The following is a 26148-nucleotide window of genomic DNA, read 5'->3' as shown; positions in this document are numbered from 1 at the left end:
CAAACAAGAAGCATATCAAACACGCCCAGAAACCGTTAGCGCATTCGCCCGATCAGTCTATGCGTCCCTCTTTCGCTCTATCGGGCCATCGGACGGCCTCCATGGAGTAGGTAGGGGAGGGAGGTTGCTCACTTCATACACTGCAAGAAACGCAACCGGTCAGACCTTTTTTTTTTTTTTTTTTTCGTCGGCGCGGTGAGGTTTCGTATCTTTTACTGCTTGTTCTTTTTGGCTATTATTAATTTTTGTCTGCGTCTCAAGGGCGGTTCTTCTCCTCCCAAGGTCACGCACATTCCACGGGTGAGCACCAAGAAGAAAGAAATAACAAAAGCCAGAGAAAAGTAGTGGAGACGAGAGCGTACGGAATGAGAGCAGCGAGGGTGCGGTAAACCAGGAAGAAGCCACGAAGCACGATCACTGTGCGCTCGGCTTCGTCCGTCCGAGGAGGAGCTGGCCCGCAGAAACGCACGCACGCTTCGGCGGAGTGAATAGTTGCGCCAGATCCGCGACTAAATGAATGGTGCGAGAATCCTTACGTGTTTCGGGTGTGCAAGAGTAGATGAGACTGCAATGCTGCAGAGCGAGACACATGTTAACAGGGAAAAACGTCTGGTTTGCTACCCTCACTCGTGAAAGAGAACAAGAGAACAAAAAGAGGAGGAGATGAAGACAGTGAACTGTAATGTGCAGGGATAGCACAACAACCTCTAGACTAGTCTAGAGGGTGCTGGACAGCATCGCGAAGACAAGGGCGCTCCCACGAGTCCATCCTTCCCAAAACACAAAAAGTTCGGTCATTGTTTTGTGGGCCTTAAAGGAGGAGACGGTATTCTTCATCTCTTTCGTCACGTCTGAAAAAAGAAGTTCGGCTATAACTTGTGCCGGCTACGCCAAAGTCATTGATATGAACAACAACAAAAAAAGATACACGCTACTAGAACGCCAGCAATTACTCGTCCCGTTCACATTTGTACGAACAGTGGACGACGTATGAGTAATTTGCAGACAAGCAGGGAGTTTTGACGTAAACAAAGGTACATCATAGGGGGAAACGTGGTAGACTACCCGGTGCATGTGTGAGAGTAAGGACAAAATAAAGAAAAATGATTCAGCGCTGAGAGCGTAAACACTTGAGAAAAATTCAATGTAGGGAAGACGAGGCAGTGTCCAACCGTTTCAATCCGATATGTGAATGGTCAGTAAACGTGTCAAACAAACAAATTTATTTCAACGTGCAGAACGTTACACTGAAACAAGTAAAAAGCCGATATCGCGCCTAACAATAACTTTCATGCACTTTATTTGCCTTTCATTCTGAGCGCTGTAAAATGTCTCGCCAGATGTACGATCTTCACTCTAAAAGAAAGAAATTCGTTGTGCCCACCGTACAACGAATAATGTGCTAGAAGTACTACGATAATAATGCTATCCTCTCCTCTAGACCTGCTCTTCCTTTTTTTTAGTGGTGATAAAGGCTGCATTGCTATGGTGTGCAACATGTAAAACATGCCAATAGTGTCGCGTGAAATTTTATAGCTTCACTCGTTCCATGCACGAACCCAGAAAACGACTCTGTGCATGTGAGGCGTTTTTTTTTTTTCCGAAACGAGTCAAATCCACCTAAACAAAATTTGAGAAAACGGCAAAAATTTGCTATGTAAACTAAACAGTGCTGTAAAAGCTATTTTATAATATGTTATACATGACGGCTAGGGGAAGTTTCAGGCCGCAATCAACTAAAAAATATGCAGCGGATTTCACCATTATTAGCTTGATAACTTTGGATTTGGCTCATATATAATTGAGACATTGAATTCAACGCGGCATTCTTGAAAAAAGTTTATTGAAATTGACCTTCAAGAGTGGTAGGATGGAGCTTTGACAGAAAAGCCATAGGCAGCAGGGCTTCAAGATTACTATACATGAAGAGTAGGTGAGTCATCCTCACAGCACAAGCAGCAGTCTTCTGAATGATCATTATTTCCTTGGGCACACGTGAGGACATTTACGTAATAACTAAGGTCTTCATTTTCTTGCCATGAATTGCCAAAATGCTTCACAAGAAGGCTTGTCACATCTTTCAGTTTCATCTTGTTCACATTGTGGGTGTAGAGTGCGCATTGTACGGGTGCTTGTGCAAAGGACCTTCCCCTATTTTGGACGGGCACAAAATTCGATACGGAAACCTTGTAGTGGGGTTCTGCTCTAATTTTAGGACTTCTGCAAGCTGCATTTCTTTGAGTGTAGAAGACCTTGGTTTCAGTTATTTTGAATGGCAAGCTGGACGTCGACTTCATCACTGCAAAACAGTAGGTTTTCCAGTCGCACACGTCCCAATCTTTTCCAAGCTCTAAAACAGTGCCGTGATTTGAAAAAAGTGCCGCCATATCCACGAAGTGAATGATGATGAGTGGGCGAAGCTCTGGAGGAAAACTTGGTAAACCATGAATCTTCCGTACATTTTGCCCACTCGATTTTATTACAATGCTCCCCCCTAGCGTACGTCGCTGCACTAAATCGAACGATTGCCTTCCACCAATGACACCTGCCATATGTGACATAATTCCTATTTTATAACATCTCGCATCTTTCATCATCAACTACAAGTGCCGCCGTCTAGTTTACAACATCTTGCATCTTTTTATCATCAAATACAAGTACCGCCATCTAGTGAACACTGCAAGAACTAAACGAGAGGTGGCTACATACAAGGGACGCTACCGCCATCTAGTGAACACTGCAAGAACTAAACAAGAGGTGGCTACATACAAGGGACGCTACCGCCATCTAGTGAACACTGCAAGAACTAAATGAGAGGTGGCTACATACAGGGGACGCACAGCCCACGCCCTAAGGAGCTTCGCCCCTAAAAAATCATTTGGTAGCTCTGCGGATTCAGGATTTCTTCGAGTTTTCTTACATCCTTTTCTATCCGGTTAAACACCCTGTCTGGGGGTAAAAAGCTGTACCCTGTGACAGGAAACACAACAGAGACTACTGAGATCCCTGAGGGAGCCTCATTCTGAAGCCACCAAAGAAGCATGAAAAGCACAGTACTGTTCTTATTCTGTCCAGCACAGCCATCCGCTACTAACCGCACTTCCCTTATTCCTTCAAATTTCGCGCTTCGAAGTGTATTATGCACGGCACTGGCAACTTGGTTGCTGCCTTTCGAGCTTTCATCTTCGCTCCATGTGTACGAATGTACGGCTTCCTTGGGCATTGATCCATCCACCTGGTGTTCCACCACGCATAGGTGGTATTGATACAGCTGGCGGCTGTAGTAGCCTTCCTTGTCCGGAACTTTGGGGAGGACTTGATTCTGTTGGCAATTAAAGGAGACAGTTTTCAAGTCTTCCCTCTTCTCACGTAGCATTGAGTAAAAAGCCCTGTACGTCAACCTGTGCATACGTTGCTCGGTAATGATACGCTGTTTCTGCGGAGCATCTTGAGCCCCGCCGCGGTGGTCTAGTGGCTAAGGTACTCGGCTGCTGACCCGCAGGTTGCGGGATCGAATCCCGGCTGTGGCGGCTGCATTTCCGATGGAGGCGGAAATGTTGTAGGCCCGTGTGCTCAGATTTGGGTGCACGTTAAAGAACCCCAGGTGGTCGAAATTTCCGGAGCCCTCCACTACGGCGTCTCTCATAATCATATGGTGGTTTTGGGACGTTACACCCCACAAATCAATCAATGCGGAGCATCTTGACAAGTTTTCATTTCATACGCATTTTTCAGACATACAGAGCAAACGTCCGTTCTTGGTGTTCTGAACGAAAGGTTGAACTTCGTTCGAAAAATGTGGTGAAAGAAGCCATACTTAACCCGCGCATCATCGGGTGCTTGTTGGTTATAAATCTTCCACAAGTTTCGGATGCTTTTCAGCTCAACTGGAAGGTATAACCTTTTTGTCTTCTTCCGATTGTAATGGGACTCTCTTGCGCGAAGTCGCTGAATAAACCGCACAACAGCTGATCGCTTTCCACAGTAGCGCTTGAACTTCTGATCACCGCCCCGCCTGTCAGGCTTCGATTCGCCCCTTTCATGCTTGTGCCTAATATAGCGAACAACTGTGCTGTGACTCACAGCAAGGACCGCGCAAAACATATCGCGACAAACACGAATCTCTTTCCCGTTTTCAAGGCGTACCTTGTAAACAACAGCTAGGCATCGACGAGGATCCGCTTCCTTTCCTCTCCTGCGTTTTACTGCCGATGATGTACAGTGCATCAAAACGAACGCCTTTTGTTCCACCCTGTACCATTCATTGAACTTCTCCTTGAAAGGTTTCACAGATGCCTCTGTCACGAGCGTGCACTTGAGAGTCTTTTTTGCGTGTTTACATTTCGGTAGCGGCACATTCTTGCTTCGCCGGCGTCGACATTGCTTCTGTTCACGTTGTCGTCGACGTTTGGGGACAGATCTCTCGCCGATATCTTCACTTCCATCGGGATCCATGATAATCCAGCTCCGAAAAGGAAAAAAAAAACTTGCAAAAGCCCCGAGAAAACAGGCAGAGCAATCAGGCTTTCCCGGGAAATCACACGGAGGCTTCCACGTTTGCCGAATCACGGGATCGCTGAAGCGCTCTGCTATTGGCATACAGAGTTTGACTCATTTCGATCCATACAGCGCATGGATCTGGCTCAGTTTTGTTTTGAAACGAGATCTGTGAGCGCACGTAGCTGTTGGTATTTGACCCATTCCGTTCTGATCCACTCTTTTAGAGGAAAGTTGAGAGAATGTGCTCGCATATGTCAATTCACTCCTGCCTCGTGCGTCGTCATGACAACGGACATGCGCATACGCCATGTCGATTTGTTCTCCTCTTCCGGGCAGTCCTCTTTGCCGGTCGGCGAGAGCCACGAGCCGGCAGCCAGGCGCGCCGCGAGACCTCAACTATTACCACTTGACCGCCACGCCACAGAAATTAATCAACCGATTTCAATTAGCGTTACTTCATTTAAAATGTAATTGATTAAAGTGATGCATTACTGCCACAGACAAGTAGCTGAGTAATTACCGAAATGTTATCGGTTGTTTTCGGGTTACTTCACTTCAAAATGTCGTTGCCGTATCACGGTAACACAAGTTTGCTCAAACTGCAATGAACTGTGTTTCTACAACTACTGTGACTCGCATGGACGCTCGCGTGAAGGCTGCAAGGTTTACTGTGGCAGCAGTGATATGTTACACGTACATTGCTAACTTTGAATTAGAGTTTTTTTTTATATAGTTGTCACTGAGTCTTTCCCGTTTCTTCGTTAAGAAGTCAGCTTTTACACCGAACGCTCTGTCCATGCTTGCGCTGGAGGGAATTCGAGGGTGCCATTATAAGTCCATTCGATTCACCCTGCACTTCCAGAACTAGTGGCGCCGTCTGGGTGTTGTGTTCATGGAAGTGACGTTTCAGCAAGTGCAGCAGCGACGAGACTCGGAAACGAATACGCGAGTGCAGATGTCGTGCAAGCCCTATATATGCTTCTCGTCGGCTGTCTCGAAGGTTGTGGAGGTTGTGATTCGTAAAAGACGGTGCCGCTTACGTTGCTTGGCATGTCTATACCAGAAAATTTTCACGGTCCTACTTGTTGCACGTCGCTAAGACAGACACGAATGCAATCGACTGTGTCGTCTGCTGCAGCTGGAGCCATCTTGCGCTGCACGGACTCGGCACTGTCTCACGAGCAGGTGCAGGGAATCCGTGGACTAGCCTTGCACGCACGACAGCTGCACTTTTTCGAAACGATTACTGCGGTGCCACTGCCGCCACGTTGAACTCGTGAAACGAATGCCGAAGTGCAGTGCCTCCGTGAACCGGTTCACGAAGTGCAGGTGAAACGAAGGACCTTATATTGTAGGAACACCCCGTGCGCCAGCTCATATAGTTGCGTGGCGCTTCGATGCTCTGGGAAACAGCCGCGGCATGCCGCTTTCCGCGATTGTTGGGGCTATCGCTCGACAGGGTTGGTTGAACCGCGTTCATCCGTGCTACTTTCTCCTTTTTTTCTCTCTCTTTCTCTTTACGTTGTTTTCTATATCTCTTTACAACTTTATTTATGCGGGGAGCACGCAAGCTCGTTCAGATGGATACGTTAGCCTGCGAACCAGGAAACAAACAGCTCGAACAGAAAGTTCGCGGACCACGCCATCGCTATAGCTGAACTTCTGTCAGCTGTCCTTATAGTATCACTGAATGCTTTGTGATGATTTGATTTGTGGGGTTTAACGTCCCAACACCATCATATGATTATGAGAGACGCCGTAGTGGAGAGCTCCGGAAACTTCGACCACCTGGGGTTCTTTAACGTGCACTCAAATCTGAGTACACGGGCCTACAACATTTCCGCCTCCATCTGAAATGCAGTCGCTACAGCCGGGATTTGATCCCACGACCTGTGGGTCAGCAGCCGAGTACCTCATCCTCTAGACCACCGTGGCGGGGCATGCTTTGTGATGAATATATGCGTTTTCTCTTCTTAACTTTTTTTATAGTGATTTAGTCACACGGAGCCACATAACCGCTATCGGCGAGTTCCGCCACTAGCCGAGATGACCCGTACAAAAATACAACAATTAACGAAGATAAATGATTAGAAGAATGAAATTTAATAAAGTAAGGCAGCTCCGTAAAATATTTCGGAAACTTGCTCCTTGACGTAGGGCAGCCAACCGAGCCAAGCTTGGTTAACCCCCTGCCTTTCTTTTCTATTGATCTCTCTCTCTGCTCCTTGACTTTATTCTTTTTCTTTTTTATTTGTGTTTGCATGAAAACATTTGATTATGTATAAGCGATGTTTCTGACTTATTGTGTTTACGTTTGCTAGTTGATTATGTAAAAGTGATGTTTCTGACTTGCTGTATGTACAGTTGCGAAACTGTATGGTAATTTATGATCAAAAATGTTTTATCCGGTTTATGTGGCCGCTGCAGTTTTGCCCGGATGCTTAATGGTTTGATCGCTCTGTCCTGGGCTTCTGGGCTGTCGTGCCAGCCAGTGCACGATTCTGTAGTGTTACGGTGACGCCGGCTGAAAGCACTGCAGATTCACCTACCGACAGTGAAGGCGCGACGTTTCCCAGTAAAACGGCACAAATTTCTACGACGGGAATTGCGCGAAACATGCTTTTAGCTGGACTCGTGTAGGGAAGTTTCGCGTTTGATTTTCGGAGCGCCTGCTAGCTTCGCAGTTCGGGGTGTTGCTACGCCGCGCTTGCGAGAGATGGCGCGACGTGCTACATGTGTATGGCGGTATGCACTCGCTGTGTTCTCGTGTATACATATTCACCAACTGGTCCAATCGTCCACCTTGAATGCCTATTCAAGTACGACGAAACAAGTCGCCCAATCTTCAACACTTGTAGACCGAAACGACACGAGCACTGCTGGTTTATCAGAAAGAAGAAAAGCACCTAAGTGCATCATCGTTTCAAGCACGCGTGGCGGCATCTAAACACATGGCAAGTCATTTCACTCACTCAGTAAAGACTCTGGGATCTGTTATCAAGTATAGAATTATATGAGCACCAAAAAGCAAGTTAAGTACACATGCTGTGCAGGAAAACATATTCTGTGTTTTATAAAGAGATAAGGGCCTACCTGATATTACCTATGTTTCCTATTGAAACGCCTCCGTTAATTTTATGGTAATTTGTCGTCATTGTGTTCCTCTGTTTCGGTCTCCTCTACGTCACTGCCTAGGGTTTTGTTTTGAATTATGTGTGATTACTAGCTCGCCCAACTATCAACACACCTGCGTGTTCTACGCATAAACTAGTGATGTTGCAAGGGTTCTCGGCGTTTGGTTGTAAATTCAACAAGTTTTATGTTCTAAGCCTTTAGTTATGACGTCAGCACTTTACGCTGCTCTCTCGCATGGCGTCCGGAGTGCTTCTGTTGGTCGGCTGCTGCAGGCAGCCTGACGTAGACGGACGAAAATCCCACCGACCCATCTGGACGAAACGTGCTACAGCCGTGTGGAAAATTCGTCCGGACACGTCAAAGGCTTATGTAAGGACGACGATATTGCAGGTGTCGCTGTTGTCTCCTGCCACTGATGGCCGGTGCCACTGTTATTGGTCCACGTTGTCTTCCTTCTGCAAGAACACAGCGGCACAGGTTGCTTATTTACTCGCAGGGTACTGCAACACCAGTATGAACTCAGGCAATTGGGGCATTTGCACAGAAAAATCAACAAGGACCCGTGCAAGTAGATGAAAGGAACATGCACGACAAAGTAAGGACAAGTACGCATGAGATGGTATAACTTAAGTTGTTCCAACTAAGATACGACGTCGTCTGGGCAGTCGTAGAAATGTGCTTAACAAAAACTGGAAACGCACAAAGAGCCCAACAAAGAAGAAACGAAACAAAATCTACGTAGCAGAAAAATTGTTGAAGTTATTTGCATCAGTTGTGTGTTTAAGAAAGTTGTGCCAGCGAGAGCTGTCTGCTCCCATCCTTGTAGGGCTTTTGGAACGTGTCTCTATATGTTGAAGCTTCGGTCATGCAGTATTGTTCCAACCACTCCACATCATCACCCTCATTTGTACAACGTCTTCAGGAATAATAATAATAATAATAATAATAATAATAATAATAATAATAATAATAATAATAATAATAATAATAATAATAATTGCAGCCAATTTATGTTCAATCAAGATGAAGGCCCATCATAATCATCTCCAGTTCGCCTCCTGTGCAAGCTGATTCCATTTTATCCCTGCGAACTTCCTAAGTTCCTCCCTTCATATAACTTTATGCTTTCAACGACTGCGTTTCCTATCTCTTGGTAGCCAGTTTCCCGCTTTTACTGTTCACCTGAGAGTTGTTCTATGCACTACGCGGTCATTTCATTTCGCGGCCAGCCCATTATCAAGTGAATTGTCCTTTAATAGGTGGCAGGGGGATATGTTCAGGACTTGTCATTGTCAGGGTACACCGAAATGCTTCGAGCAGCAGCTACCTTGACAATGGCAAGCACACTCAATAAATAAGGTCGAGAGGTCTGTCTGTCACACGATTCAGCACGTTGTCAATAAAAAAAAACAAATATTACGCGTATCTGAGGTGCAACATCAATACGGAAGTATTAGGTGGTGTGTGCCTTTACTATAGAAAATGCATTGATACGTAAATCTAAAGAACCTAGTGTTTTGTACGCTGCACTGAAAACGCGATGGTATGCGTGAAATAGGCGCTTTGCCGACGATACGGTGCTGCCACCTGGCAGTGGTCCGGGGCTCTGCACAATCTCACGTTTCCCGATAGCACTGCCAGATGGCGTCAATATCTCACGCAGCGCCTCCTCTATTTTACTGATGCCAGCCAGATGCGGCCGATTCAACCTAGAGGAGGTGCTGTCTGTGGCAAGGCAAAATACAAATGACCGCTTGGCCGGCAGATGACCACCGCCTTTTGACGAAATTTGCAACGATGCACGCGGATACGCAGGCAATTAATATTTTTCAATCGAAGTTAAGGAAACTTGGCTCTAGCAGCATTGTTCGTTCGACGACGTCTCATCAGTACATATTTGAACACTTTCACTTATTATATAAAAACTTGAAAAAAAAACACTGTCTGCCCTTCGTCTTTGTTTTTCCACGCTCACACCCAAAAAGAATCAGAAAGAAAAGTTGGTCTCATAGCCTGGCTGGCTAGTGTCGGTACACTTCCCCTTAGCTTATGTCTTGTCTGAATTTAAAAAGAGAAGCGTTTTGTTTTCTTCCCACGTACAATGCTGCGCTTGCACCACACGATGACTTCTTATGATCTAGAACAGCAGTCAGCGATTTTTTCTCATTAGGCGTTGTCATGGTAACAGTGCGAGGAGAAAGAAGATGAAAAGCGATAACTAATCACCCGCTGCCCTTTATGCGCCTTCATTGTTTCTTGCGTTCGCCACCTATATCACGTGTTCGAGCTCTAGGCCGGTAAAAAAAAAGCGACACAAATAATGAATAATGTGTAATTACATCGTGGTTTACTCTAGTGAAGAAAAAGATAACAAAAAAACTGGAGAGTATTTGACACAGAAGATGGAATGAAAGGTGCACCGCGCAATATCAGTTCGAGCAGCAACAAGTGTGCGCGGACACGAGATGGTGAATGTTAATTATGTACGCAGCCACGCGTACAAAACGTACGAAAGCTCGGAGTGCAATCCATTTTCCCTGCGCAGCTATAACATAGAAGTGGGCGTGAAAATGCAGGAATTTGCAGCAAAACTGTGCCACAAGTTGCAAGTCTTGAATATACTGGGCCAGGTCAGTGCGAGGGCATTACTTTTGTGTGATGCAGCATGTATTTACAAATGACAGTGCAAAATTACGAGACTCACGCCATAGAAAAGGCAGTACACGCATTCAAGAATACAAATGAGTTATAGACAAAGACGAGGTGATAACATGGTGCTGCCTCCTCGCCTTCGTCTATATCGCATTTTTATTCGTCAATGTCGTGAGCCATCTCGCTCAGCAACAACATTTTTTTGTTCAGAATACGCATCCGTACCACGAGCGCTAGCCCGGAAGTAGCTGGACGCTTGACGGACAGTTAAATAGAAGGCACAGTTGGACCTGCCTAGGTATTAGGACGCATGAGGTATTGGGGATTGTACCGGGGGTAGATTGCGGAACAATGCAATAACCTCACCAGTGTCCCCCATGCACCTGCCTCATTCGACTCGAATGAGAAAGACATATTTTTCTTCTTCTTCTTCTAAGACGCTGTATTCAAGTATCCCCTGCCATTTCCCCCCTCTTCCTGAAAGTTTTTCTACAACCAACGTGGTTCTGAGTTTCCTTCGCGAACCAAGGAACTGTTGATTCCCATATTATTATGATGCTTCCCGAATAAGAGCAATATGCTTTCGCATTAAGTTGTAAAGGTCTATCCCATTCTGATGCACTTTCCCGGCTGCGGCGGCTGCATTTCCGATGGAGGCGGAAATGTTGTAGGCCCGTGTGCTCAGATTTGGGCGCACGTTAAAGAACCCCAGGTGGTCAAAATTTCCGGAGCCCTCCACTACGGCGTCTCTCATAATCATATAGTGGTTTTGGGACGTTAAACCCCACAAATCAATCAACCCATTCTGATGCACTTCAATGGGGCGCATCAATGATGCGCCATTTATGATGATATATTGGACACGAAGGTATAATTTATCTATCAAGTGATCGAAGCGAAGGACTGCCAGAACTGCTCAGTTCAGTTTGGCTGCTTCCACGATGCAGTTATATACGGGCCCCATATAATATTGTTCAGTTGATAAATAGATCTCGTGAACAATTTTCTAAATACTGGAATGATGACACACTGCACAAACCGTGTTCACATTCATCCGCCTACGGCGTCTTTTTACATTTTTTTCATGTCGTTTTACGAAAAAATAAAATGGGAAGTTGAGTATTTTAGTAAGTTTTTTTCTCCATGCTTAAGATATGAAAGCTTCTCCCCGGATTAATATTGCATTACGTCGCCCATCTCTATACGGAGCTTCAGTTTACTGTTGAACGAATTCACCGTTGCCTCGCTGTATCCAAAAGCCAATCCTTCATACAGTCTAATGAAGGGATCATGCCGCTTTGGACCAATACTGAGACTTTCTGAGAGATCACGTCCAGTGAAACTTTCTACCGCTCTCGCATGGCACAAAAACAGATCAAATCTTTTCAGGTGAGTCCTCTTTCTCTCAGTCTGCCGTATATATAGGTTCGTGTAAAAGGGCACTACCCATCTGATTCGCGCGATGTGCCTCACTTCTTGAACTTACTTCTTCTGGTATAGAAATATCGTTGTACCTGGCTTGCCTAAGAAGAACCTTAGAATACTTTATAGATCCGTGGCTCCGGCCATCTCTCGCTTTTTGTGCGAAGGATGTATCTGCTTCATACGTCGCGACGTCAAAGTAACAACGACGTGAAATGCCGAATGAATTGGTAGCTTCGGTATGGGTACCATTCACGGTACCATTTTTTATTACCTCTGCAAAACTTCCCGTGACGCCAAGTGGACGCGTCTGCAGAACGGAAGAAGTGTTTTGTATTCGTCAGTCAGTTTTATAGAGTTTTCATCATACGGATTCCAAGCGACAGTTATTTCTACAGGAAGGTTAGAGGTAAGGTAATACCAACTAATTTCTTACGCAGCCTATTGAAAAGAGGGTGTCATAGTGCATCTCAAACCAACGAGGCATGTTATTTCACTACGTGTATACTTATATTTTAATATTTCCGCAAAAGTCCACTGATAAGTGTCATGAGACATGTTATAAACATTAACGTTTTCACCAGCGATCTTGTTTTTGATATACCATCTTAGCATCCGCTATAGTGAACACAGTGCATGAACCATTCCTTTCACTGCAGGGAAGTTCTGAAGCTCGTGTCTGCAAATTTATCAGCCAAAGGCTGCTCCGAGTTCGTACGAAGGAAAGAGATACCCCCACTGCACAATGTTAACCATTCAGTGATGACCACATTTACATAGGCATCACGTCATCAAAGACGAAGAGTCAAGAAAGTGCTCACGTTGTAATTATACAAATTGACGGTACCCGTGGTGGCAGTATTATACGATGCCTACAATGCCCCGGTAGAATGTTTCATAAACTCTTAAGAAAACGTGAACCATATGAAAATACGTGACGTTTCATTCGAAAGGCCCTTCTTCAAATTCGTCCTTCTTTTATTTTGTTTCCGCCAAATAAACGGGCTACTTGTTCCTATAAACGTTGCAGCGCACACAAACGCAGGCAGCGTAAAGAAAAAAAAAAAACAACACCCCGCCTTGCTCCTTCTTCACACTGTCCCCGTCAATATGCTTTTTAACCTTCCTAAGTATGCCACACCAACTAGCCCATTGAGCAATTCTCGTGAATGTTACATTCAGCTACAGTAACATTGTTTTAAAGCAATGATCTTACAATCATGCACATCAATGCCATCCACTGATGTAATAGTTGGACGAGGAAGACGATCACTCACAGCTTGGGAATTCTTTCCGATGAAGGCGGAAATGTTGTAGTCCCGTGTACTCAGATTTGGGTGCACGTTACAGAACCCCAGGTGGTCAAAATTTCCGGAGCCCTTCACTACGGCGTCTCTCATAATCATACGGTGGTTTTGGGACGTTAAACCCCACAAATCAATCAATCAGCTTGGGAATTCCTCGGACGTGTCGATGCTCCACCACAATTCTACGCTTCGTAGCGAGTTCATACTCAACATGATACGGCGAATTTTCTTTGCCGTGTTGGAAGATGACCAATCGCTCGAAAAAATCTGTACTTTTCCGAAAGACACGTTTTCGTTATGGAATAATTTGAAATGTGATGTTTATCACCGCCTCACGAGAGTCGTGTTGTGGAGCACCACGTGTCGTAACAGGGGAAAAAAACAGTTTTACCGCATGCTGCCCCTACTCGCACAACCAGCGTGTCCAGCCGAACGAGACGAACGCTGGGACACGTACACTAACCAACTGCGCAGGTAAACGATGAACCAGCAGACATGCACGTGGCATTGGGAGCCACTAGCCGGAATGCATAAGCGAGCAAATAGCCTTAGGCCAAGAAAGGTACGCTCGCCACCACGTCGCAAGCAATCCACCTAGATCGTGATATCAGCGCCGGCCGAGTCGTCTGTCCAAGAGCGAAAAGCTGGCAAATAATGCGCATAAGTCGAACGCCGTTCATTGAAAAAAGCTAGTCTCGCACTCCCCCTTCGCATCGTCACGTGAAAGGTCAAACGACGCATGCGCGCACGTCGGATGAGCTTAAACTTGCCACGACATTCCGTCAATACGCTGTCAAGATTGGACGCCTCAGAAGCTTTTAGTATCCTAGACGAAGGTGTTATTTCATGTGTTGGTCCAGGGAAGTTCGTATTCGCCGTGGGAGGCCACATGGGATCTCTTTGAGACACTGTGGGTCGCTTACATATTTCCTGCATGTATATAGTGCGCTTGCGTCATGCGTCTTTATGGTAAGTTATCTGTGTGTACCTTCGGTTAATGTGAAATTGGTCCATAATAGTTGAATTTGAAATGTAAAAAAAGAGTTGGCCAGGCGTTTCGCCAGAATATGTAGCCGTCTCGCCGAGGTTAATGGCGCCGAAGAGCTCACCATGCGCTTGTTGCGGGAACATGATTGTGGGTGTTTTACGTTCCGAAACAGCTTTATGATTATGAGATACGCCGCAATGGAGGGCTCCACAAACTTCGAACAACTGGGTTTTCTTAACGTGCGCCTAAGGCTTGCCTCTGGAATTCTCGCCTACATCAAAAATGTGGCCGCCGCTGCCGGAATTGGATTCTGCGACCTACAGGTCAACGGTCAAGCTGCATAAGCACTAGGCCACCGTGGCTGGTCGTTGCAGGAACACAAAAAACACCACGAAGAATCACGAGGTAACACTCTGGAGGAATAACTGTCGCATTAGCGTGCTGAACCAACAACTGATGTGGCGCAAATTTGTGAGGCTATCTCAGTTCGTTGGCAAAGTTGAAGCGCATACGGAAGGGCTTCTGATAAAAAAATGGAAAAGAAAATTCAGATAATCACTTTAAAAGCAGATTTGCCACCACGTCAAAGGGAGGGTCAAAGGAAGTGCCGAAAGATGAAAAGGCGCCTTGTTCGAAAACAAACAAACAAAAAAGAGAAACAATGTGGAGCGCAAGCTCGATGAGTGCGAATAACACAACATGGGAACTAATCTCTAAGCGTCCATATATTGGTCTCGTACAGCCCCCCCCCCCCCTTTCCTTTCCTGCAAAAAAATTGCAAGTTGAGCCAGTTGCATTACGTTCATGTTTCAAAATTTGATTGAAGCGCACCGAAAAGACACGGACTGAAGAGGCTGACAGGACAGTGCTTACTCTCACGACTGAAGTTATAATAATCACCTTTCTTCCCCTCTAATTTCCTGACGGGCAATCACTCTAAGAACAAATCTAGTATTTGGGGAGTATATTAGCCTCCTAACTATGACAATATACCATACGAGCTTTCCTTGCGTTATAATCATGATCCAGACATTTACAGGTCACGGACGGCGTCCGAGCTATCAGCGTGGCATGGGTTCCCATTTTTTTAAGACGGTTAACGCGAGCAAGCCAGATAACGGTTATAGTTGCGGGGCAAGGAAGATCATCAAATGCTTGATTTTTTCTTATCACCATCATCATCATCATCATCATCAGCATCAGCATCAGCATCATCATCATCATCAGCCTGACTACGTCCACTGCAGGACAAAGGCCTCTCCCATGTTCCGCCAGTTAACCCGGTCTTGTGCTTGCTGCTGCCAATGTATACCCGCAAACTTCTTAATCTCATCTCCCCCCCTAACCTTCTGTCTCCCCTAACCCGCTTGCCTTCTCTGGGAATCCAGTTAGTTACCTTTAACGACCAGCGGTTATCCTGTCTACGTGCTACATGCCTGGCCCATGTCCATTTCTTCTTCTAGATTTCAGCTATGATATCCTTAACCCCAGTTTGTCACCTAATCCACTCTGCTGTCTTCTTGTCTCTTAAGGTTACACCTACCATTTTTCTTTCCATTGCTCGTTGCGTTTTCTTATAGTACATTTTACCAATTGGCTTCATCTTTATGGGTCCTTTTGTGTCATGTGGTGAAGGCACACTATGGGAACACTATGGGTGCTGGGAGGTACACTATGGGTATACTCTGATAGGAGACACAGTACACTATACTGATCGGTGAATTTAATGCCAAAATAGGGACGTAACAGGCCGGAGACAATGCAGTAGGGGAGTGTGGCATCGGCTCTAGAAATGCCAGAGGGGAGTTGTTAGTAGTGTTCGCAGAATGTAATAATTTACGGATCTTGAATATCTTCTTCAGAAAACGGGCTAACCGTAAGCGGTCATGGTGAACTCCTAATGGTGAAACTAAAAATAAAAAAGACTTCATTCTGTGTGCACAACCAGACATGGTACAGGATGTAGAAGTAGTTGGCAAGATCTGATGCAATGACCATAGAATGGTAAAAGGTCGTGTTCACCTACATTTAAAAAGCGAAGACATAAACTTACACGCAAGAAGCCAATTAATGCGCTAGTGGTGAGAGGAAAAGTACAACAATTGAGAGTTTCGCTTCAGAATAGATTCGCTTCAAAATAGACTCGCCGCTCTAAACGAGGTAACCGACGTTATCGTTGACACAATGAACGATAATATTAGCAGTATCATCAAAGAATGCGAAATGCAAATTGGAAGCACAGTCATTAGACAGGACACTGGAAAATTATCAGAGGAGACAAAAAATCTCATTATGAGACGACAAACCACGAAAGCCTCTAATGAAAGCGACAAGATTTAGCTTGTGGAGTTTTCGAAGTGGAGTTTCGAAGTAGCCGAAATCAGAATGTATAACATGGAGAAAATCGAGCGTGTTGCAAAAAGTGACAGAAGCCTAAAAGCTGTGAAGGCATACTTGTGCATAGGTAAAAATCGGATGTACGCACAAAAAAAAAAAAACAAGGATGGCAATGTCATGGCTCACAACTAATATGAATAGGATAGTTGAGGTGCCGGAGGAATTCTACAGAGAGCTGTACGAAAGCCGAAACAAACAGAATGATTCCGTAAAAAGCAACAATATCCCTCAGGAATTCGACATCCTACCCGCAACGACAGTGGAAGTAAGAAAAGCGTTGGAAAGAATGAAAAGAGGCAAAGCCGCTGGTCAGGATGAGGTAACAACAGACATACTGAAAGATGTCGGAGAAATTGCGTTGGAAAAAGTGGCAACCTTATGTACGAAGTGTCTCTTGACTGGAAGGGTACCAGGATATTGGAAGAACGCCGGCATCACCTTAATCAACAAGAAAGGAGACATCAAGAACTTGAAAAATTACAGGCCGATCAGCTTACTGTGCGTTCTCTACAAACTATTTACAAAAATAATAGCTAATAATAATAATGTGACATTAGAGTTCGATAAACTGAAGGACCAAGTAGGATTTTGTCCAGACCACTCCACAATTGACCATATTGATACTATCGACCATGTAATGGAGTAATTCGCTGAATACAACCAACCCCTATACATACCTTTTATAGATTACGAAAAGGCATTTGACTCAGTCGAGACATCAGCAGTGATGCAGGCACTACAGAATCAGAGCATCGACGAAGCCTACCTAAACATACTGGAATAAATTTACTGCGAATCCACAACCACCACAGTTCTCCATAAAGAAAGTGACAGAATCTCAATAAAGAAGGGTGTAAGGCAGGAAGACACGATCTCTCCAGACTCCAATGCTATTCACCGCGTGTTTACAGGAGGTTTTCAGAGCCCTAGATTGGGAAAAGGTAGGAATAAGAGTTTATGGTGAGTATCTCGGTAACATGCAGTTCTCTGATCATTGATTGATTGATTGATTTGTGGGGTTTAACGTCCCAAAACCACCATATGATTTTGAGAGACGCCGTAGTGGACGTCTCCGGAAATTTCGACCACCTGGGGTTCTTTAACGTGCACCCAAATCTGAGCACACGGGCCTCGACATTTTCGCCTCCATCGGAAATGCAGCCGCCGCAGCCGGGATTTGATCCCGCGACCTGCGGGTCAGCAGCCGAGTACCTTAGCCACTAGACCACCGCGGCGGGGCGCAGTTCTCTGATCACATTGCCTTGATTAGTAACTCAGAGGACGAATTGCACATCATGATTACTCAACTGGACACGCAAAGCAGTTTAGGTCTGAAAATTAATATGCACAAAACTGAAGTAAATTGCAACAATCTTGGCAGAAAACAACGCTTTGCCATAGGTGGAGAGGCGCTGGAAGTTATAATGAAATATGATGGATTAGGACAGGTAGTAACCGCGCAGCCGAACCATGAGAGTGAAATAACTAGAAGATTAAGGATGGAGCACGTGGATCCCATTTGAGAAGCATTTTCACTTCATGAATTGTAATTTGATGATGATGTTGTGTCATGTGGTTGAGAAGGTAAAGTTAAAGAGCAGAACTTTTGGTGAGTCATCCTGAAAGCAAGCATAAAAAAAGACGCATTGTGATACTAACATTGAATTTCTCGCGCCTGGCTCCTATTTTACTATACGTTTTGTCTTCGCAAGTGTTGCCCGCTTGTTGTTGTCCAGTCGCCTTCGCTAATCATTTGCTCAGCATTGTAAGGCTTGACAATACGTTTTATACTTACATATAGTTCCCTTGTAACGACCTTTTTCTAATACGAGGTCATATGTCCTGTGCAATATTATTAACTTTGATAATGTCGTCTCGGACTTATTTAAGATACATTGAAAAGTCCTTAACCGTGGAATGTTGAAGTAACAGGGTTTTTCGTATGGTATGGATAACTTTACCGAGGTATTGTGGACTCATTCCGGGACTGGCGCGGGCCGCTCCCACGTCAGGACAGAAAAGCCAAGTCCATCATGCCTCCACAGAGGCCACAGAGGCCCTCGCTGTGCAGCATCTGTCCCCACCACTGTTCTCAATGAAAGCCGTTACCTCTACAGTTAAAAAAAAGAAGTGCTACGTACTAACTTTTGAGGTAGTAAAGTGCTGTTACAACATTCACCATCTAAGTATTTACTGCAGGTAGTAAGCTACAGACGTTTACTACCTCAGAGTAGTAGTTAAATGACTGTGGTCTACTATCTGCAGTTATTACTTTGGTAGTGAATGTTGTGGCAGCACTTTACGACATTTAAAGTTAGTAAGTAGTACTACCTTCTTTTTTGATAAGTACACTTGCTACAATAAAGTGATACCCTGCAGTTCGGATTAATTTTATTCATAGCGACCGGGTTAGGGCACGTCAGTGCCTGCAGAAACCCTAACGTAATCATCGTGCCTAGCTCCCTGTGCGCCACCTCGTTGAGGTTACTCGAGGCTTTTTCCACTGACTCCATGTGTGCCATATATCAAGTCGTAAACATGCGTTAACGAGATTAACGCGGAACCAGTGCGTATGCTGATATACAGGCATGGACGGCTGCTTGATTTTGTAGCAGTCCCACTACTTGATTAAAGCTGCAATCGCAATTTATTGGTTGAGCTCGCGCTAGCTAAGTTGGCAAGATTGTCGGCACCGACAACTTTTGTACGATGTTCCAAACTGTGTGATTTGATTTCGAAGCGCGTCGTACGATGGACGTTTTGTTAGCTTTACCAGCCGCTATATTTAAGCGTGTAATAAAAACAGAACCGTTTTTGAAGCCGAAACGCAAGTTGAATGAGAAAAAAAAAAGAAATTACTCAAAAATACAGTGGCGTCAGCTCAGTTCTAGTTAATGTCATAATGCTCGTTCCACATAATGTCTATGTATTTGTACGTCTCGCGTCTCTCAGTCGATAATGAATTCCTCGTATACTCGAATGCCATTGCATCTTTCTTAGTTTAACAGGAACGCTAGAAAAAACCCCTGGTGGTCTAAACCTAATCCGCCCAGACGCCCATCATAACCCACATTATGGCTACGGCACCATAGGAAGAAGAGGGGGGGACAGGAGGGAGCAAAGAGAAGATTGAAGGAGGGAAGCGATGAATGAAGGTCGCAGAAGAAGAAGAAAGAAAGACGGTTCTCTCATTACTCTTTCGCTTATACACCTCATAACCGATGGCGGCTTCAAAAGGCGGACAGGATGATCCATAAACTGGCATTTACCATCGCCCCGTAAGGGTGAGGAGAGGGCGCACATTCAGTGAGAAGGCAGCGATGCATAGACAACGCAGGTGAAGCAGGGAGAAAAGGAGCGATGCAGGTCTTCGGAGCAAGGCCAGGCGAGTGGGCTGTGTCGTGTGCGTCTCGTTCATCTAGCCGCATAGAGTCACGACTCAGTCCGGTTGGAGACGGTGGCCACTCTGCCATGAAGCTCTGCCATCCCCTCCACCCCTCTCTTTTTCGGGCGCGCCTAGCGAGTTTATGAGAGGAGGCGGAAGGCTATTTATCGCATACGGCGTCGTCGTTGTCGAGCACCGCTAGGAATGTGTCTTCGCCCATTTCCGCGTGCTGGAACGCCGTCATTCGGGTTTCTTCGCATTTTATTATTGCTCATTTCCGTTCTGAGTTTATTTCGTTTTAAAGAGTAGGTGTGTCCTTGCTGATCCTCTAAGTTAGGTAATGGCGAATGCTATAGTTGTTATGAGATTCGAGAAGAGTATGAAATTTCGGAAGGCCAGTTCGCTGGAAACCTACAGCTACGAAATATAAGGTAGATAACATTAGCTACAGAAAACCTTACTTAGCTATAACTGAATCCGTAAACGAATCTAAACCGCTGTTGATCGCGACCCGTTAAGGTGAAATGAGCTCCCGAAGCTCTAGAGGGTTTCTTGGTCCAACAGGTGTTAGCTATAAGCACATTGCGCGACTTCTCTAGTAGTCGAACGATTTTTGGGGAACGGTAGCTTGGGTGCATTAATACTCTTCTACGTGTTGTATAGGTATCCGTTAGTGCTTGCGCTTTCTCGCATGCTACACAACCTTTTGTTGTCGCATTTGCCTCGTTTTTCGTCGTGAATCGATCAACTTGCTGGGAGAGTATTTCGTTCTAAAATGTTATGAACGCGTTTCTCCGATTTGATATGCCTTTCTTCGGTTTCTGTTTTAGCCAAGAACTCGCTTTAACTCAGGACTTATTAACTGTTAGGGGACACATAAAGACTCAGTGTAAAAGGACGCTTAATAATAATATACGGGGTTTTACGGCCTGAAACCAAGATATACTTATGAGAGACGCCGTAGGGGAGGGTTTCGGAATGTTTGACCATATGGTGTTCTTTAACGCGCTCTGACACGGCACAGTACACGAGCCTCTACCATTTTACCTCTATCGAAATGGGACCGCAGTGACCGGAATCGAACCCGTGACCTTCGGATCAGCAGCGGTGCACCGTAGCCACGGTTTCACCGAGGTCGACGCACTAGGGTCTGTAGAATCACGTATGTAGGCATTTTCTGGTATAAAGAAGCACACCGCCTAAACACACAACCTCATACTTACGTATCAACAGTGTTGGGCCTCAGATATGCATAATATTTTCTTTTTGATCGACAACGTTCGCAAGTATGAACGCAGCTGCCAGTTTGAGATGGCTGGATGTTCAAGTGTTTAAACTTTGCCCGCGTGGCTGGATCGTTTGACCGACGGGCAAACAGAAAGACAGACAAAAAATTATGCGTTCAAGTAGCCGAAGAAAGACTATCGCCTTTAATATGCGTGGCCTTTAAAACAGCGCCTTCACCTAGCCCACATTTTTTCCCTACCATGGAGGGTGTAACAATGATAGCTCACCAGAACATGACTTCTCGTGGTTTCTCAGACGTCGAACAAAAGTTAGGTGAATTTCTATTCAATTTGATCGCGTTCGGCATCTGTGCCCATTTGCATCTTTCCCGGCGCGCATCGCAGCTAAAAACTTATCTGTACGGCTGATGGAAGGGCGTAGGGTGAACAACGGCTTTGACGCAATTCGTTCGGACAGAAAACACAAAAAAGAAACTCGCTCTCATATGCATCTATTTTATCTTAAAGTGCTATTTCGAGCACTCGAACTTTCGAAGGTTACACGAGCGTCATCCCAACTTGTCACCTTACTTCGCAGGTTACAGATTCGACCATTTAGCAAGTGTCGAAAGCGGTTCTCTCGTGCGTAAGACGGGAGTATGCATGCTGCTCCCGCTCTGCCTGAGAAGCTCTTAATAAGACTACAGAAGAAAAAAAAAAGAGGCTTGCGTTTTTATTTTTGACGTTTCGTTGTCCGATACTTTTTACGTAGTTGCTTTACACTTCGTGCATTTCAAAGGAACCAGCATGAAAATTTTGTCGATTTCTAGAGTGTCAAGATTAACCACGTAGATGACGTTACGAATGCCACCTGTACGTACTACAAGAAACAGGACAGGCCGTAACGCACTTTTTCGTTTCGTTTGTGCTCGCTGCGTTGCCCTCGCTGTTCGCTATAAAGCTAAAGCTGAAGCTTCTCCGCTATAGCAATTAGAGATGTTTATACGGGGCTGGCTTAGAGCAAGTAGACCGTCCATGCCTGTTGGCTATTCTATAGATTGCAGCTTTGAGCGAGCAATAGGTGATCCACGGACCGGATACCACCCGGTCTGTGGATCACCCATTACTACGCGAGGAAGACAGCTTTAACAGGTGGCACCGCATTGTCCTACCAAGTAACATTAAGTGGAACGGCCACTTTGTATGCATACGTGTTTATAGGTATGATAGCAAATTCCTCCACAAAGTTTTGTCAAATTGCCACACATCCATGAAAGCCGGAATGAAAAAAAAAAACATCTGCGTAGTTTCAGTTAAGTACCCGTCAAAGAACTTCAGAAGGTTAAAATGAATTCAATGTCACCAACCACGGCATGTAAGATTGTGTTTTTGGCTCGTAAAGCTCCAGAACTAAAGAAAAAAGTACTTCGCTAATACCGTGCCCCATATCACTCCATCAACCACCCGCTAACCTTTACCAGTCCTCTCCCCAGCGGCTGTTCTTCTATAATCAGGCTGTGCCACCAAGGGGTCGCTAACCCTCGCTATAAATCACGCGGAACTGGTCCAGTTCTTTCTCGTTCAACGTGGGGGACAGCGTCGAAGAAGGAATGAGAAATGTACAAACAGGTCAGACACACCGTTGCCCTGTTCGTATACGCTCTAGTCTCGTTGTCTGCGCTGTTCGCACTGTTGCCAGACAGTGTCGTGCAGAGGTTGGAGCACGAACGTCCAGCGCTGTATAACCTTTGGACATGGTTCGTCATGGCGTCACAAAACGTCGTTGGCATATGACAGCATGGCATATGCGATCATAGGGCGACAGTTTAATAGGCAAACGTCATAGGATAGCTAGCTATGTAGTTAGAGTATGGAGCACGCTGTGAATTTAAGTGTTTTCGTCGTCAACTACTACCGCTCCGCAAGAACTAGCAGATTATTTCACTTAAACAAGCTTCATTTACAATTAAGCCGCCGCTTTCACGTTTAGGAGCACATGAATGGAAACGAAAAAAAAAACGGCGTTGGTTTGGGAAACGATGGCTAATTAAATTCGAATTACCGGGAAAATTTTTCATCGTTCGGTGATGGATCTGCTATACAAAAGCAACGTAGCATCGTATGAACGCTACGGGACAATCGGGTGATTCCATTCTGTTATTAGAAAACAATGACGTTTGACCCAATCCATCTGCCTCGTTCGCAGCAGCTATTATATAATCGACAAGAACATGCGCCCCCGCCCTCCCTGCCCCAATTCATTCTGTCCGTCTTTGTAAAAACGTTCAATAATTGCTCTGAAAGGTCTATAATATTTCAACGCAGCGTCAACGTGAGTTTTTTCAATCCCCAGCAACCATGCCATGCACAAACACTGTTGTTGCAGTGCTCCAAATTATTCGACGTCTACATCGGCAATTACCTGTCTGTACAAGGCATATGTAGAAACAAGCCGAACCAAACGGCTAGGCATCAATCGAAATATAGGTTGCATAGCACTGCTGGTAGATGTGCCTTGTTTTTCAGTTACTTCGAAGTCAAGGGCCGCGGAACCTAATATTGTGACCTTCGAGAATTTCGCAATTCAGTCCTTACAGTTTCGATGTCTTACACTGATAAGTTTTAAAATTTTCTGAGCGAGGCGCTCACAGTCTCTCATACAGCATTCTTAATCATGCACGGCGTAAAGTTCTTCACTTAGCGAGGCCATTGTACTTTCATCGCAGTTTTGTGGATATAGATGACACTTTACCTCTTACCTGATTAAGAATGATCTGCGGATGCTATTTTACTTTGACGAGTTACTATGCGCATCTTTAGGGCAGTGGTTATGGCTGAGTCATTTATAATTCCGTGCTTGAGATGCACATTTGGAACAGGCGTGTCGGAAAAAAAACTGCCAGGCCTGCGTGGAGCGCACATCACTGTGACAGCGAAAGCTAAAAGAGTGGCCTTTTAAAGCCTTTTCTAAAAGCTCTTTCGGTGACTGTTACAAGCACACTTGCAGGGTACCCACTGCGCCATAAACAATAATAATGACACAATCAAGTCGTAGGCCGCTATTCACTATAATATCCTTCGTCATTCTTCGGAGAAGCGTCGTATTCGCTACACACTTGTAAGAAATTTGGTGAAAATTATTTATGCAGTGGCCGACGGCGGTGAAGAATTATGCCTGAAGATTATGTGAGGGGTTAAAGCACTAGACCACCAACTCGTAACGCGATTCGCATTGTGTGACGCTTGGTTGTTTCTTTGCCGTTCTAAAACGCTTTATTACTCATACTAACGCGACTCTTTTCCCGACATCAAGCCTGCCTAAGGCAAGTTTGCAGTTGAGTTCGAAGCGCCGGCGTGGCTCTGCGGTAGAATACTAACCTGGAACGCAGAGAACTCGGGTTGGAATCCCGTTTTGCCAGTGGTGTTTCTGTCTACTAAGTTTGTTTTTTCTTATTTCGTGCGATAGCGGTTACGGAAACCGGCGGTGGCGGCGGCGGATAACTACAGCGCATCCGACCCTCGTTGCAGTCTCACAGCAGCCTTCGCCGCAAAAAGGAAGCTGTATGTGGGGGAGGGGGCATTACCATTTGTGTGCTCGACTGCATGCTGCATGATGGAACTGTGTATGCTACGTCGGGAACGCATAGGCAGCTCGCGATCTTGATTTGCAACTTGGATGCCGAAGATACAAGCCTTTAATCTACTGGACTTCAGGTTGGTTCGCATCACAAAGAAGGCGCTAAGTTGTGGCGTGAATTGTCAACAGAAGATGATAAGGTGGTCTGTGATTGTTGAATATTTTTTTTCTTAACGTAAGATATTGACCACATTATGGGTTATGTCAAAGTTTAGTCCTTCATGCTACTGTCTATCACCAGTGATGAAAAATAATCGAGCTCAGAGTATGCTCAACTAGAAATACAGGTCACCGACGTCACTGAATAACGTCAAGGTCTCCATTTTTTTTCTTCGACAAATAAAGTTCCCTACGCTAAGGTTGTTGGCTTACGCAACCAGTGCCATTTTTTACTTGTTGTGGCGCCTAGACTACCATGTATTACGCGTTTTAATATTCGGTGCACATTCCGCCATTACACAATCCCAGATAGCCACAGAAGATCGGTCACAGTATGCCACCTCACTGATGGGAATCGGACCGCTATTGCTGAAAGATGGAACGGAGTGATAGGTTTCCGGTATTATGAAGAATGATTAGTTTTGGGACGTTAAACCCTACATATCAATCAATCAAACCATGAAGAATGATTACAACGATGACGTAGACGACGGTTGACGCAAACTGCGTGAGACGGGCATCGTACTGTATTATAGTTTGACCCTGATTACGAGTTCTCAAACGTCGCTTTTACCTGCACAGTCGATTAGCAACTCACGAGTTACCCAATCAAAAAAGCGTAACATCCATGACGTCCGGAGAAACAACCTGAAGTCTAAAGTGACATTGTTGTTCAAGATTACAAGCCAAACAACTCAGATACTAGTAGGGGTTCGTATGGTCCTCTTGTAAACACGATGTTAATTTCGATACTCGTTAAAGTTTCAGATAACAAACACTTCACAGCCGATGGGATCCACGACTTATCAAGAATAATATATGCAGCGTAATATATCCAGAAAGCCTTCGCCACGTCCCCAATGTTCAGGAACTCCCGCAATGCGAGAGCCTTACCTCCTGAGCGCGTATCCCAATATGATGATCCGGCAATCCACACACAGGGGAGTGAAGTGCAGCCTAGGGCGACGACGACGTCTCACTTTAACAAACGGCAGCGAGTCGTCCGTATAGGAGGTGTGGTAGTCGTCGTCGACTGCGGCTCTTCTTCTCGAGGCAAACGGCGAGAGACCGAGCGATGCACCGAGCAAGTCCCGTTACGCGACGCGTCTCTTACTGCGGCTAGCTCGCCGAGCGTTGGCATAGAACAGCGGCCTCCAGCCAGCGTGGCGCCGTTCTGGGAGCGGACCACTGTCGTCCGACCGGCGGAGCGCGACGGCTCCTTCTGCAGCCTTGACCGTCCTTGAAGCGCCGTTATATCATAAGAAAAGGAGCAAGAAATGGGAGCCCGCCGCCGGTTTTCTAGATCCCTTACTACATCCGTCCCAGATCGGCTCGGCTTG

General features: G+C 45.4%; 1 long non-coding RNA gene across 1 annotated transcript; it reads right to left on the bottom strand.

Annotated features, from left to right (window-relative positions):
- Positions 1 to 1200: 1200 nt before the first annotated feature.
- LOC142803807 (uncharacterized) lies at positions 1201 to 26148 on the bottom strand. The gene is made up of 2 exons (XR_012894305.1): positions 25703 to 26148; positions 1201 to 8090 (listed from the first exon to the last, which is right to left on the bottom strand). It is a non-coding gene; the product is annotated as an uncharacterized LOC142803807 (long non-coding RNA).

The sequence above is a fragment of the Rhipicephalus microplus genome, chromosome 3 (genome assembly GCF_043290135.1).
Source record: "Rhipicephalus microplus isolate Deutch F79 chromosome 3, USDA_Rmic, whole genome shotgun sequence".
NCBI lineage: Eukaryota > Metazoa > Arthropoda > Arachnida > Ixodida > Ixodidae > Rhipicephalus > Rhipicephalus microplus.
This window is presented reverse-complemented; position numbering and strand designations above follow the sequence as displayed.